The 12,303-nt window shown below is 42.0% G+C and overlaps 1 long non-coding RNA gene across 1 annotated transcript; it reads right to left on the bottom strand.

The window, feature by feature from the left end:
* Nucleotides 1–563: 563 nt before the first annotated feature.
* Nucleotides 564–2,568, bottom strand: LOC128848920 (uncharacterized). Its single transcript, XR_008447134.1, has 2 exons — nt 1,497–2,568; nt 564–1,340 (listed from the first exon to the last, which is right to left on the bottom strand). It is a non-coding gene; the product is annotated as an uncharacterized LOC128848920 (long non-coding RNA).
* Between the last annotated feature and the right edge of the window lie 9,735 nt (nt 2,569–12,303).

Genomic DNA, 12,303 nt, shown 5'->3' with positions numbered 1-12,303 from the left:
ATGGCTGCCCCTTGCTCCAGAGGGGCCAGGGCTGAACCCGCCCTGGGGGACTATTATTCGCTGCTAGGCTGTGAGGACAGTTCTGGCGCTCAGGAAGCGGTGGCCCCACCATGCCAATGGAAGAGTTGTTCTGGGGTCATTGACCACCCCTTTCAGAGCCGCTCCTCGGTGGCTTGGCCAGAGGGGCTCTTACCACCAGAGCAGCCGGGCAGAGCGCTTGGATGTGGCCGACCAAAGGCCTTGCCCTGGCCCCTTCGGGCATCCTGAGAGAGGAACATGGTAACAGTGCCGCTGTGCTTCCTGCTTTCCCCTCGACCGGTGCACCTGGCCATTTCCCCTCCCCGTCGCTGGGGGGCCGCGCACACAGCTTTTCCCTCTCTGGGATGGTGGGCTGTTCTCCCCGTGCTGGGGCCCTGCTGGGGTGGCAGAGCGACATGGGGCCATGCTGGCACTGGGGGGGAGCAGTTCACCTGGGAGGGACTCTGCCCTGCTGCATGGCTGGGAGCATGGGCATGGCAGAGGGGCACAGGACAGGTTTATAGAAAAGGCAAAAGACGAAGGGAGACATGTTCTCTGACGGATTTTATTGTCTGTCTGTTTCTAAATGGCCCAAAGGGCTGGTCCCTGCTCGATGCCCCAGAGGAAGGCGAAAAACCTCCAGGGTCTCTGGCCAATCTGCCCTGGAGGAAAATTCCTTCCTGACCCCAAACATGGCGATCAGTTTCACCCTGTGCATGCGAGCCAGGACCACAGTGGGGAAAGGACCCACTGGTCACTATGATTACACACCGTACCCCAGGCTCCTCCAGGGTATTGTCTGTGTCCCAGCACTAACCAGCCTCCAGTGGTTTTTCTTTGCTTACATCCCAGCAGATGGGACAAGCGGCTCCCCTTAGCCCAAGAGGTGACCCCAGGCAACTTTTGAACATTGTTTCATGAATACTGTCCATGCTGGCTGTGTTTCCTTCATCTGAAAGTAAAACCAAAGCCACTGATGTCACTCAGAAGTGACAAGCAGGTTCATCACCTCCTGAAAGATGAATCTTCTGACATCTGCCATCCCACTCAGCTCCTCTTAGATCTTGAGATGTGTGGTCAGCTGTAACAAACCCTTTGACACAATATAAGTTAGCAATTTTGTGGCGCTCAGGGTATGCTCATTTGTTAGACTTAAATGCTTCTCTTACCTCTCCTTTGAGCCAATTCTGTTGCTTTATTGAATGAAGGGTCTTTTTCATGGTTTCATATTTTGAGATCCAATTGTCCTTTCAAGTGTTGGATCTGTTCAGCTCCATTCGTATTCCCTTCTACTCCAGTACTGAGCCTCTGTAACTCTTCTTCTGAAAAGACACATCAGCTCACAAACTAGTTCCTGGAAATCACAGCCGTGGCTGTAGAGATCAGCATTTGCTTATTATCAGATTTACAGGCCCACAAATGTACATGATGCATCATGATCTGTTCCATTTGGCAATAAGAGAATCCGAAACGCTCACCTCCTAGTCAGTGATGGGCTGCTGCATTGTGGGTTTGTAACTTGATAAGTGATTATCTTCCCATTCTAGTTAAGGAAGGCAACTTTGTTTTCTCTGCAGATCTGGCAACATGTGTTCCTTTCCTAAGACATATGACTGCTTATAGTCCTCAATCCCTAGGAGATCAGATCAGCTGCATTTCTTTCACCTGAAAGGAAACCAGATCCATCAATTTCTCCATTAGGAGGGGAGTCCCTTACCTCATGGCAGCAGTGCTGAGTTTAGCTTCTTTCCTTTCTGTAGATATCACTGAGCTTCTAGGAATTTCCCGAAGTTGTCACACCCTCAACATTCAAATCAGCTGCATTCCTCTCATCTGAAAGTATAAGAGGATCTATTCATTTCCACTTGAATGTTAAAGAAACGTGCTTTTTTCCTTCCTAACAGACATGCCTGGTTCAGCAAGCCGCATTTGCATTCATCCCTTCTAGAACAAAACAGCCCTCTAGTTTCCTTCCATCTGGAGATAAGATGTGACCTGTTAATTTGCGCTGTAAGTGTTGCTTTAGCACAAGATTCATTTGACAACCAGGAAAACTTAAATGCTTACCTCCATGTCTGTGATGTTCTCCTGACTTACTTCAGATTCAGATTTGTTACTAGCTGAACTATTTGATGTGACTAGTTTTTTTGTTTTGTTTCTCCTTGAAATAACAGCATCTTGTCACTGGAGTCCTCAATGGATTGAGCAGCTGGCAAGTCCAAGTTGCTTTGTCTTGCATCTGCTTTTCATATTCTCCCCATGACAAGTAAGGTCCACCACAGATCTTCTCCCTGAAGTAAAATCCACACCACTTGATATACCAGTCTCCAAACATCCATGAGTTTTTCTTACCTCCTTGCCCGGGACAACCACTTACCCTCACTTCTCCCTGGTAGGAATGACCACCTAGTCTGTTCATATCTCATATTAGAAAAACCTGCAATGAATGTTTGACAGAATTATTTATTATTACTCATTACCAGCTATGAAGAGTCATCAATGGAGAAGGTTTCTTAGCATCCAGATCATTAAGCTTCTAGAGACCTTTCAATGCTCACCTACTTGTCAGCAACGTTCTACCGCAAGACTTTGATTCCTAGAGGTACAGCCAGCTACCCTGGCTAAAATTTCAAACCTATAAATGGCTGCTTGCCTTTTTCTGAACTAGAAGTAAAAGATGCTTTTCTTCCCGGTGGCCCGGTCTTACCTGGCTGACTTTTTTCTTAAATTCATCATCCTCCCTTTAATTGGAAGACCTTCATTTCACCTGAAAATAGAAAGAGAGCCTTTAATTCCTGCCCCCATGCTGTGAGGAGGTGCCTTCCTTACCTCTTGATAGAAATGATCAGTTCCACTTATTTCTTGACATTTGATAAATAAGCAACAATGATCACTTCTGTACAAACAGAATCAGTTGGACAATTTATCTCTGCAAATGCGAGAGCAGGTGAAATGCTCCTCTTCACACTCTGGTTAGTTGCACTTTTCCTTTGTTACATCCTTTAGGAAAAACCAACCACTATCCAGGAAGGAAAAAGGAGCAAAGATCATCATCATTACTTAGAATTACTGACTACTTACATCTGAACCAGTAGCTCCCACTTTTATTGCTTTCTTTAGTAAAGCAACTTCTTGTGCCCTTTAGAGATGAAGATTTCATCAGTTACATTTCCTCCACCTGAAAGTATGAGCAGAATCATTTACTATTATGGGAATGGCGTATTGTAGTTCTTACCTCCTTAAAAGGATGGATCAGCTAATTCCTGGATTGAGCAACTGGCAAGTCCATGTTGCTTTGTCTTGCATCTGCTTTTCATACTCTCCTCTTGACAAGTCAAGTCCACCACAGTTCTTCTCCCAGAAAGTGAAATCCACACCACTTGGTATACACAGGATGTTTGGAGACTGGTATTTCTTACCTCCTTGCCCGGAACAACCACTTACCCTCACTTCTCCCTGGTAGGAATGACCACCTGGTCTGTTCATATCTCATATTAGAAAAACCTGCAATGAATGTTTGACAGAATTGTTTATTATTAGACATTACCAGCTATGAAGAGTCATCAATGGAGAAGGTTCCTTAGCATCCAGATCATTAAGCTTCTAGAGACCTTTCAGTGCTCACCTACTTGTCAGCAATGTTCTACCGCAAGACTTTGATTCCTAGAGGTACAGCCAGCTACCCTGGCTAAAATTTCAAACCTATAAATGGCTGCTTGCCTTTTTCTGAACTAGAAGTAAAAGATGCTTTTCTTCCCGGTGGCCAGGTCTTACCTGGCTGACTTTTTTCTTAAATTCATCATCCTCCCTTTAATTGGAAGACCTTCATTTCACCTGAAAAATGGAAAGAGAGCCTTTAATTCCTGCCCCCATGCTGTGAGGAGGTGCCTTCCTTACCTCTTGATAGAAATGATCAGTTCCACTTATTTCTTGACATTTGATAAATAAGCAACAATGATCACTTCTGTACAAACAGAATCAGTTGGACAATTTATCTCTGCAAATGCGAGAGCAGGTGAAATGCTCCTCTTCACACTCTGGTTAGTTGCACTTTTCCTTTGTTACATCCTTTAGGAAAAACCAACCATTATCCAGGAAGGAAAAAGGAGCAAAGATCATCATCATTGCTTAGAATTACTGAGTACTTACATCTGAACCAGTAGCTCCCATTTTTATTGCTTTCTTAGTAAAGCAACTTCTTGTGCTCTTTAGAGATGAAGATTTCATCAGTTACATTTGCTCCACCTGAAAGTATGAGCAGAATCATTTACTATTATGGGAATGGCGTATTGTAGTTCTTACCTCCTTAAAAGGATGGATCAGCTAATTCCTGGATTGAGCAACTGGCAAGTCCATGTTGCTTTGTCTTGCATCTGCTTTTCATACTCTCCTCTTGACAAGTCAAGTCCACCACAGTTCTTCTCCCAGAAAGTGAAATCCACACCACTTGGTATACACAGGGATGTTTGGAGACTGGTAGTTCTTACCTCCTTGCCCGGAACAACCACTTACCCTCACTTCTCCCTGGTAGGAATGACCACCTGGTCTGTTCATATCTCATATTAGAAAAACCTGCAATCAATGTTTGACAGAATTGTTTATTATTAGACATTACCAGCTATGAAGAGTCATCAATGGAGAAGGTTCCTTAGCATCCAGATCATTAAGCTTCTGGAGACCTTTCAGTGCTCACCTACTTGTCAGCAATGTTCTACCGCAAGACTTTGATTCCTAGAGGTACAGCCAGCTACCCTGGCTAAAATTTGAAACCTATAAATGGCTGCTTGCCTTTTTCTGAACTAGAAGTAAAAGATGCTTTTCTTTCCGGTGGCCAGGTCTTACCTGGCTGACTTTTTTCTTAAATTCATCATCCTCCCTTTAATTGGAAGACCTTCATTTCACCTGAAAATAGAAAGAGAGCCTTTAATTCCTGCCCCCATGCTGTGAGGAGGTGCCTTCCTTACCTCTTGATAGAAATGATCAGTTCCACTTATTTCTTGACATTTGATAAATAAGCAACAATGATCACTTCTGTACAAACAGAATCAGTTGGACAATTTATCTCTGCAAATGCGAGAGCAGGTGAAATGCTCCTCTTCACACTCTGGTTAGTTGCACTTTTCCTTTGTTACATCCTTTAGGAAAAACCAACCATTATCCAGGAAGGAAAACGGAGCAAAGATCATCATCATTGCTTAGAATTACTGACTACTTACATCTGAACCAGTAGCTCCCATTTTTATTGCTTTCTTTAGTAAAGCAACTTCTTGTGCTCTTTAGAGATGAAGATTTCATCAGTTACATTTCCTCCACCTGAAAGTATGAGCAGAATCATTTACTATTATGGGAATGGCGTATTGTAGTTCTTACCTCCTTAAAAGGATGGATCAGCTAATTCCTGGATTGAGCAACTGGCAAGTCCATGTTGCTTTGTCTTGCATCTGCTTTTCATACTCTCCTCTTGACAAGTCAAGTCCACCACAGTTCTTCTCCCAGAAAGTGAAATCCACACCACTTGGTATACACAGGGATGTTTGGAGACTGGTATTTCTTACCTCCTTGCCCGGAACAACCACTTACCCTCACTTCTCCCTGGTAGGAATGACCACCTGGTCTGTTCATATCTCATATTAGAAAAACCTGCAATCAATGTTTGACAGAATTGTTTATTATTAGACATTACCAGCTATGAAGAGTCATCAATGGAGAAGGTTCCTTAGCATCCATATCATTAAGCTTCTAGAGACTTTCAGTGCTCACCTACTTGTCAGCAATGTTCTACCGCAAGACTCTGATTCCTAGAGGTACAGCCAGCTACCCTGGCTAAAATTTGAAACCTATAAATGGCTGCTTGCCTTTTTCTAAACTAGAAGTAAAAGATGCTTTTCTTCCCGGTGGCCAGCTCTTACCTGGCTGACTTTTTTCTTAAATTCATCATCCTCCCTTTAATTGGAAGACCTTCATTTCACCTGCAAATAGAAAGAGAGCCTTTAATTCCTGCCCCCATGCTGTGAGGGGGTGCCTTCCTTACCTCTAGATAGAAATGATCAGTTCCACTTATTTCTTGACATTTGATAAATAAGCAACAATGATCACTTCTGTACAAACAGAATCAGTTGGACAATTTATCTCTGCAAATGCGAGAGCAGGTGAAATGCTCCTCTTCACACTCTGGTTAGTTGCACTTTTCCTTTGTTACATCCTTTAGGAAAAACCAACCATTATCCAGGAAGGAAAACGGAGCAAAGATCATCATCATTGCTTAGAATTACTGACTACTTACATCTGAACCAGTAGCTCCCATTTTTATTGCTTTCTTTAGTAAAGCAACTTCTTGTGCTCTTTAGAGATGAAGATTTCATCAGTTACATTTCCTCCACCTGAAAGTATGAGCAGAATCATTTACTATTATGGGAATGGCGTATTGTAGTTCTTACCTCCTTAAAAGGATGGATCAGCTAATTCCTGGATTGAGCAACTGGCAAGTCCATGTTGCTTTGTCTTGCATCTGCTTTTCATACTCTCCTCTTGACAAGTCAAGTCCACCACAGTTCTTCTCCCAGAAAGTGAAATCCACACCACTTGGTATACACAGGGATGTTTGGAGACTGGTATTTCTTACCTCCTTGCCCGGAACAACCACTTACCCTCACTTCTCCCTGGTAGGAATGACCACCTGGTCTGTTCATATCTCATATTAGAAAAACCTGCAATCAATGTTTGACAGAATTGTTTATTATTAGACATTACCAGCTATGAAGAGTCATCAATGGAGAAGGTTCCTTAGCATCCATATCATTAAGCTTCTAGAGACTTTCAGTGCTCACCTACTTGTCAGCAATGTTCTACCGCAAGACTCTGATTCCTAGAGGTACAGCCAGCTACCCTGGCTAAAATTTGAAACCTATAAATGGCTGCTTGCCTTTTTCTAAACTAGAAGTAAAAGATGCTTTTCTTCCCGGTGGCCAGCTCTTACCTGGCTGACTTTTTTCTTAAATTCATCATCCTCCCTTTAATTGGAAGACCTTCATTTCACCTGCAAATAGAAAGAGAGCCTTTAATTCCTGCCCCCATGCTGTGAGGGGGTGCCTTCCTTACCTCTAGATAGAAATGATCAGTTCCACTTATTTCTTGACATTTGATAAATAAGCAACAATGATCACTTCTGTACAAACAGAATCAGTTGGACAATTTATCTCTGCAAATGCGAGAGCAGGTGAAATGCTCCTCTTCACACTCTGGTTAGTTGCACTTTTCCTTTGTTACATCCTTTAGGAAAAACCAACCATTATCCAGGAAGGAAAAAGGAGCAAAGATCATCATCATTGCTTAGAATTACTGACTACTTACATCTGAACCAGTAGCTCCCATTTTTATTGCTTTCTTCAGTAAAGCAACTTCTTGTGCTCTTTAGAGATGAAGATTTCATCAGTTACATTTCCTCCACCTGAAAGTATGAGCAGAATCATTTACTATTATGGGAATGGCGTATTGTAGTTCTTACCTCCTTAAAAGGATGGATCAGCTAATTCCTGGATTGAGCAACTGGCAAGTCCATGTTGCTTTGTCTTGCATCTGCTTTTCATACTCTCCTCTTGACAAGTCAAGTCCACCACAGTTCTTCTCCCAGAAAGTGAAATCCACACCACTTGGTATACACAGGGATGTTTGGAGACTGGTATTTCTTACCTCCTTGCCCGGAACAACCACTTACCCTCACTTCTCCCTGGTAGGAATGACCACCTGGTCTGTTCATATCTCATATTAGAAAAACCTGCAATCAATGTTTGACAGAATTGTTTATTATTAGACATTACCAGCTATGAAGAGTCATCAATGGAGAAGGTTCCTTAGCATCCAGATCATTAAGCTTCTAGAGACTTTCAGTGCTCACCTACTTGTCAGCAATGTTCTACCGCAAGACTTTGATTCCTAGAGGTACAGCCAGCTACCCTGGCAAAAGTTTTAAACCTATAAATGGCTGCTTGCCTTTTTCTGAACTAGAAGTAAAAGATGCTTTTCTTCCCTGTGGCCAGATCTTACCTGGCTGACTTTTTTCTTAAATTCATCATCCTCCCTTTAATTGGAAGACCTTCATTTCACCTGAAAATAGAAAGAGAGCCTTTAATTCCTGCCCCCATGCTGTGAGGAGGTGCCTTCCTTACCTCTTGATAGAAATGATCAGTTCCACTTATTTCTTGACATTTGATAAATAAGCAACAATGATCACTTCTGTACAAACAGAATCAGTTGGACAATTTATCTCTGCAAATGCGATAGCAGGTGAAATGCTCCTCTTCACACTCTGGTTAGTTGCACTTTTCCTTTGTTACATCCTTTAGGAAAAACCAACCATTATCCAGGAAGGAAAAAGGAGCAAAGATCATCATCATTGCTTAGAATTACTGACTACTTACATCTGAACCAGTAGCTCCCATTTTTATTGCTTTCTTCAGTAAAGCAACTTCTTGTGCTCTTTAGAGATGAAGATTTCATCAGTTACATTTCCTCCACCTGAAAGTATGAGCAGAATCATTTACTATTATGGGAATGGCGTATTGTAGTTCTTACCTCCTAAAAAGGATGGATCAGCTAATTCCTGGATTGAGCAACTGGCAAGTCCATGTTGCTTTGTCTTGCGTCTGCTTTTCATACTCTCCTCTTGACAAGTCAAGTCCACCACAGTTCTTCTCCCAGAAAGTGAAATCCACACCACTTGGTATACACAGGGATGTTTGGAGACTGGTATTTCTTACTTCCTTGCCCGTCACAACCACTTACCCTCACTTCTCCCTGGTAGGAATGACCACCTGGTCTGTTCATATCTCATATTAGAAAAACCTGCAATCAATGTTTGACAGAATTGTTTATTATTACTCATTACCAGCTATGAAGAGTCATCAATGGAGAAGGTTCCTTATCATCCAGATCATTAAGCTTCTAGAGACCTTTCAGTGCTCACCAACTTGTCAGCAATGTTCTACCCCAAGACTTTGCTTCTTAGAGGTACAGTCAGCTACCCTGGCTAAAATTTGAAACCTATAAATGGCTGCTTGCCTTTTTCTGAACTAGAAGCAAAAGATGCTTTTCTTCCCTGTGGCCAGGTCTTACCTGGCTGTCTTTTTTCTTAAATTCATCATCCTCCCTTTAATTTGAAGACCTTCATTTCACCTGAAAATAGAAAGAGAGCCTTTAATTCCTGCCCCCATGCTGTGAGGAGGTGCCTTCCTTACCTCTTGATAGAAATGATCAGTTCCACTTATTTCTTGACATTTGATAAATAAGCAACAATGATCACTTCTGTACAAACAGGATCAGTTGGACAATCTATCTCTGCAAATGCGAGAGCAGGTGAAATGCTCCTCTTCACACTCTGGTTAGTTGCACTTTTCCTTTGTTACATCCTTTAGGAAAAACCAACCATTATCCAGGAAGGAAAACGGAGCAAAGATCATCATCATTGCTTAGAATTACTGACTACTTACATCTGAACCAGTAGCTCCCATTTTTATTGCTTTCTTCAGTAAAGCAACTTCTTGTGCTCTTTAGAGATGAAGATTTCATCAGTTACATTTCCTCCACCTGAAAGTATGAGCAGAATCATTTACTATTATGGGAATGGCGTATTGTAGTTCTTACCTCCTTAACAGGATGGATCAGCTAATTCCTGGATTGAGCAACTGGCAAGTCCATGTTGCTTTGTCTTGCATCTGCTTTTCATACTCTCCTCTTGACAAGTCAAGTCCACCAAAGTTGTTCTCCCAGAAAGTGAAATCCACACCACTTGGTATACACAGGGATGTTTGGAGACTGGTATTTCTTACCTCCTTGCCCGGAACAACCACTTACCCACACTTCTCCCTGGTAGGAATGACCACCTGGTCTGTTAATATCTCATATTAGAAAAACCTGCAATGAATGTTTGACAGAATTGTTTATTATTAGACATTACCAGCTATGAAGAGTCATCAATGGAGAAGGTTCCTTAGCATCCAGATCATTAAGCTTCTAGAGACCTTTCAGTGCTCACCTACTTGTCAGCAATGTTCTACCGCAAGACTTTGATTCCTAGAGGTACAGCCAGCTACCCTGGCTAAAATTTGAAACCTATAAATGGCTGCTTGCCTTTTTCTGAACTAGAAGTAAAAGATGCTTTTCTTCCCGGTGGCCAGGTCTTACCTGGCTGACTTTTTTCTTAAATTCATCATCCTCTCTTTAATTGGAAGACCTTCATTTCACCTGAAAATAGAAAGAGAGCCTTTAATTCCTGCCCCCATGCTGTGAGGAGGTGCCTTCCTTACCTCTTGATAGAAATGATCAGTTCCACTTATTTCTTGACATTTGATAAATAAGCAACAATGATCACTTCTGTACAAACAGAATCAGTTGGACAATTTATCTCTGCAAATGCGAGAGCAGGTGAAATGCTCCTCTTCACACTCTGGTTAGTTGCACTTTTCCTTTGTTACATCCTTTAGGAAAAACCAACCATTATCCAAGAAGGAAAAAGGAGCAAAGATCATCATCATTGCTTAGAATTACTGACTACTTACATCTGAACCAGTAGCTCCCATTTTTATTGCTTTCTTCAGTAAAGCAACTTCTTGTGCTCTTTAGAGATGAAGATTTCATCAGTTACATTTCCTCCACCTGAAAGTATGAGCAGAATCATTTACTATTATGGGAATGGCGTATTGTAGTTCTTACCTCCTTAAAAGGATGGATCAGCTAATTCCTGGATTGAGCAACTGGCAAGTCCATGTTGCTTTGTCTTGCATCTGCTTTTCATACTCTCCTCTTGACAAGTCAAGTCCACCACAGTTCTTCTCCCAGAAAGTGAAATCCACACCACTTGGTATACACAGGGATGTTTGGAGACTGGTATTTCTTACCTCCTTGCCCGGAACAACCACTTACCCTCACTTCTCCCTGGTAGGAATGACCACCTGGTCTGTTCATATCTCATATTAGAAAAACCTGCAATCAATGTTTGACAGAATTGTTTATTATTAGACATTACCAGCTATGAAGAGTCATCAATGGAGAAGGTTCCTTAGCATCCAGATCATTAAGCTTCTAGAGACCTTTCAGTGCTCACCTACTTGTCAGCAATGTTCTACCGCAAGACTTTGATTCCTAGAGGTACAGCCAGCTACCCTGGCTAAAATTTGAAACCTATAAATGGCTGCTTGCCTTTTTCTGAACTGGAAGTAAAAGATGCTTTTCTTCCCGGTGGCCAGGTCTTACCTGGCTAACTTTTTTCTTAAATTCATCATCCTCCCTTTAATTGGAAGACCTTCATTTCACCTGAAAATAGAAAGAGAGCCTTTAATTCCTGCCCCCATGCTGTGAGGAGGTGCCTTCCTTACCTCTTGATAGAAATGATCAGTTCCACTTATTTCTTGACATTTGATAAATAAGCAACAATGATCACTTTTGTACTAACAGGATCAGTTGGACAATCTATCTCTGCAAATGCGAGAGCAGGTGAAATGCTCCTCTTCACACTCTGGTTAGTTGCACTTTTCCTTTGTTACATCCTTGTAGGATAAACCAACCATTATCCAGGAAGGAAAAAGGAGCAAAGATCATCATCATTGCTTAGAATTACTGACTACTTACATCTGAACCAGTAGCTCCCATTTTTATTGCTTTCTTCAGTAAAGCAACTTCTTGTGCTCTTTAGAGATGAAGATTTCATCAGTTACATTTCCTCCACCTGAAAGTATGAGCAGAATCATTTACTATTATGGGAATGGCGTATTGTAGTTCTTACCTCCTTAAAAGGATGGATCAGCTAATTCCTGGATTGAGCAACTGGCAAGTCCATGTTGCTTTGTCTTGCATCTGCTTTTCATACTCTCCTCTTGACAAGTCAAGTCCACCACAGTTCTTCTCCCAGAAAGTGAAATCCACACCATTTGGTATACACAGCGATGTTTGGAGACTGGTATTTCTTACCTCCTTGCCCGGAACAACCACTTACCCTCACTTCTCCCTGGTAGGAATGACCACCTGGTCTGTTCATATCTCATATTAGAAAAACCTGCAACGAATGTTTGACAGAATTGTTTATTATTAGACATTACCAGCTATGAAGAGTCATCAATGGAGAAGGTTCCTTAGCATCCAGATCATTAAGCTTCTAGAGACCTTTCAGTGCTCACCTACTTGTCAGCAATGTTCTACCGCAAGACTTTGATTCCTAGAGGTACAGCCAGCTACCCTGGCTAAAATTTGAAACCTATAAATGGCTGCTTGCCTTTTTCTGAACTAGAAGTAAAA

This window comes from Malaclemys terrapin, chromosome 14, assembly GCF_027887155.1.
Source record: "Malaclemys terrapin pileata isolate rMalTer1 chromosome 14, rMalTer1.hap1, whole genome shotgun sequence".
In the NCBI taxonomy this organism is placed as follows: Eukaryota; Metazoa; Chordata; order Testudines; family Emydidae; genus Malaclemys; species Malaclemys terrapin.
This window is presented reverse-complemented; position numbering and strand designations above follow the sequence as displayed.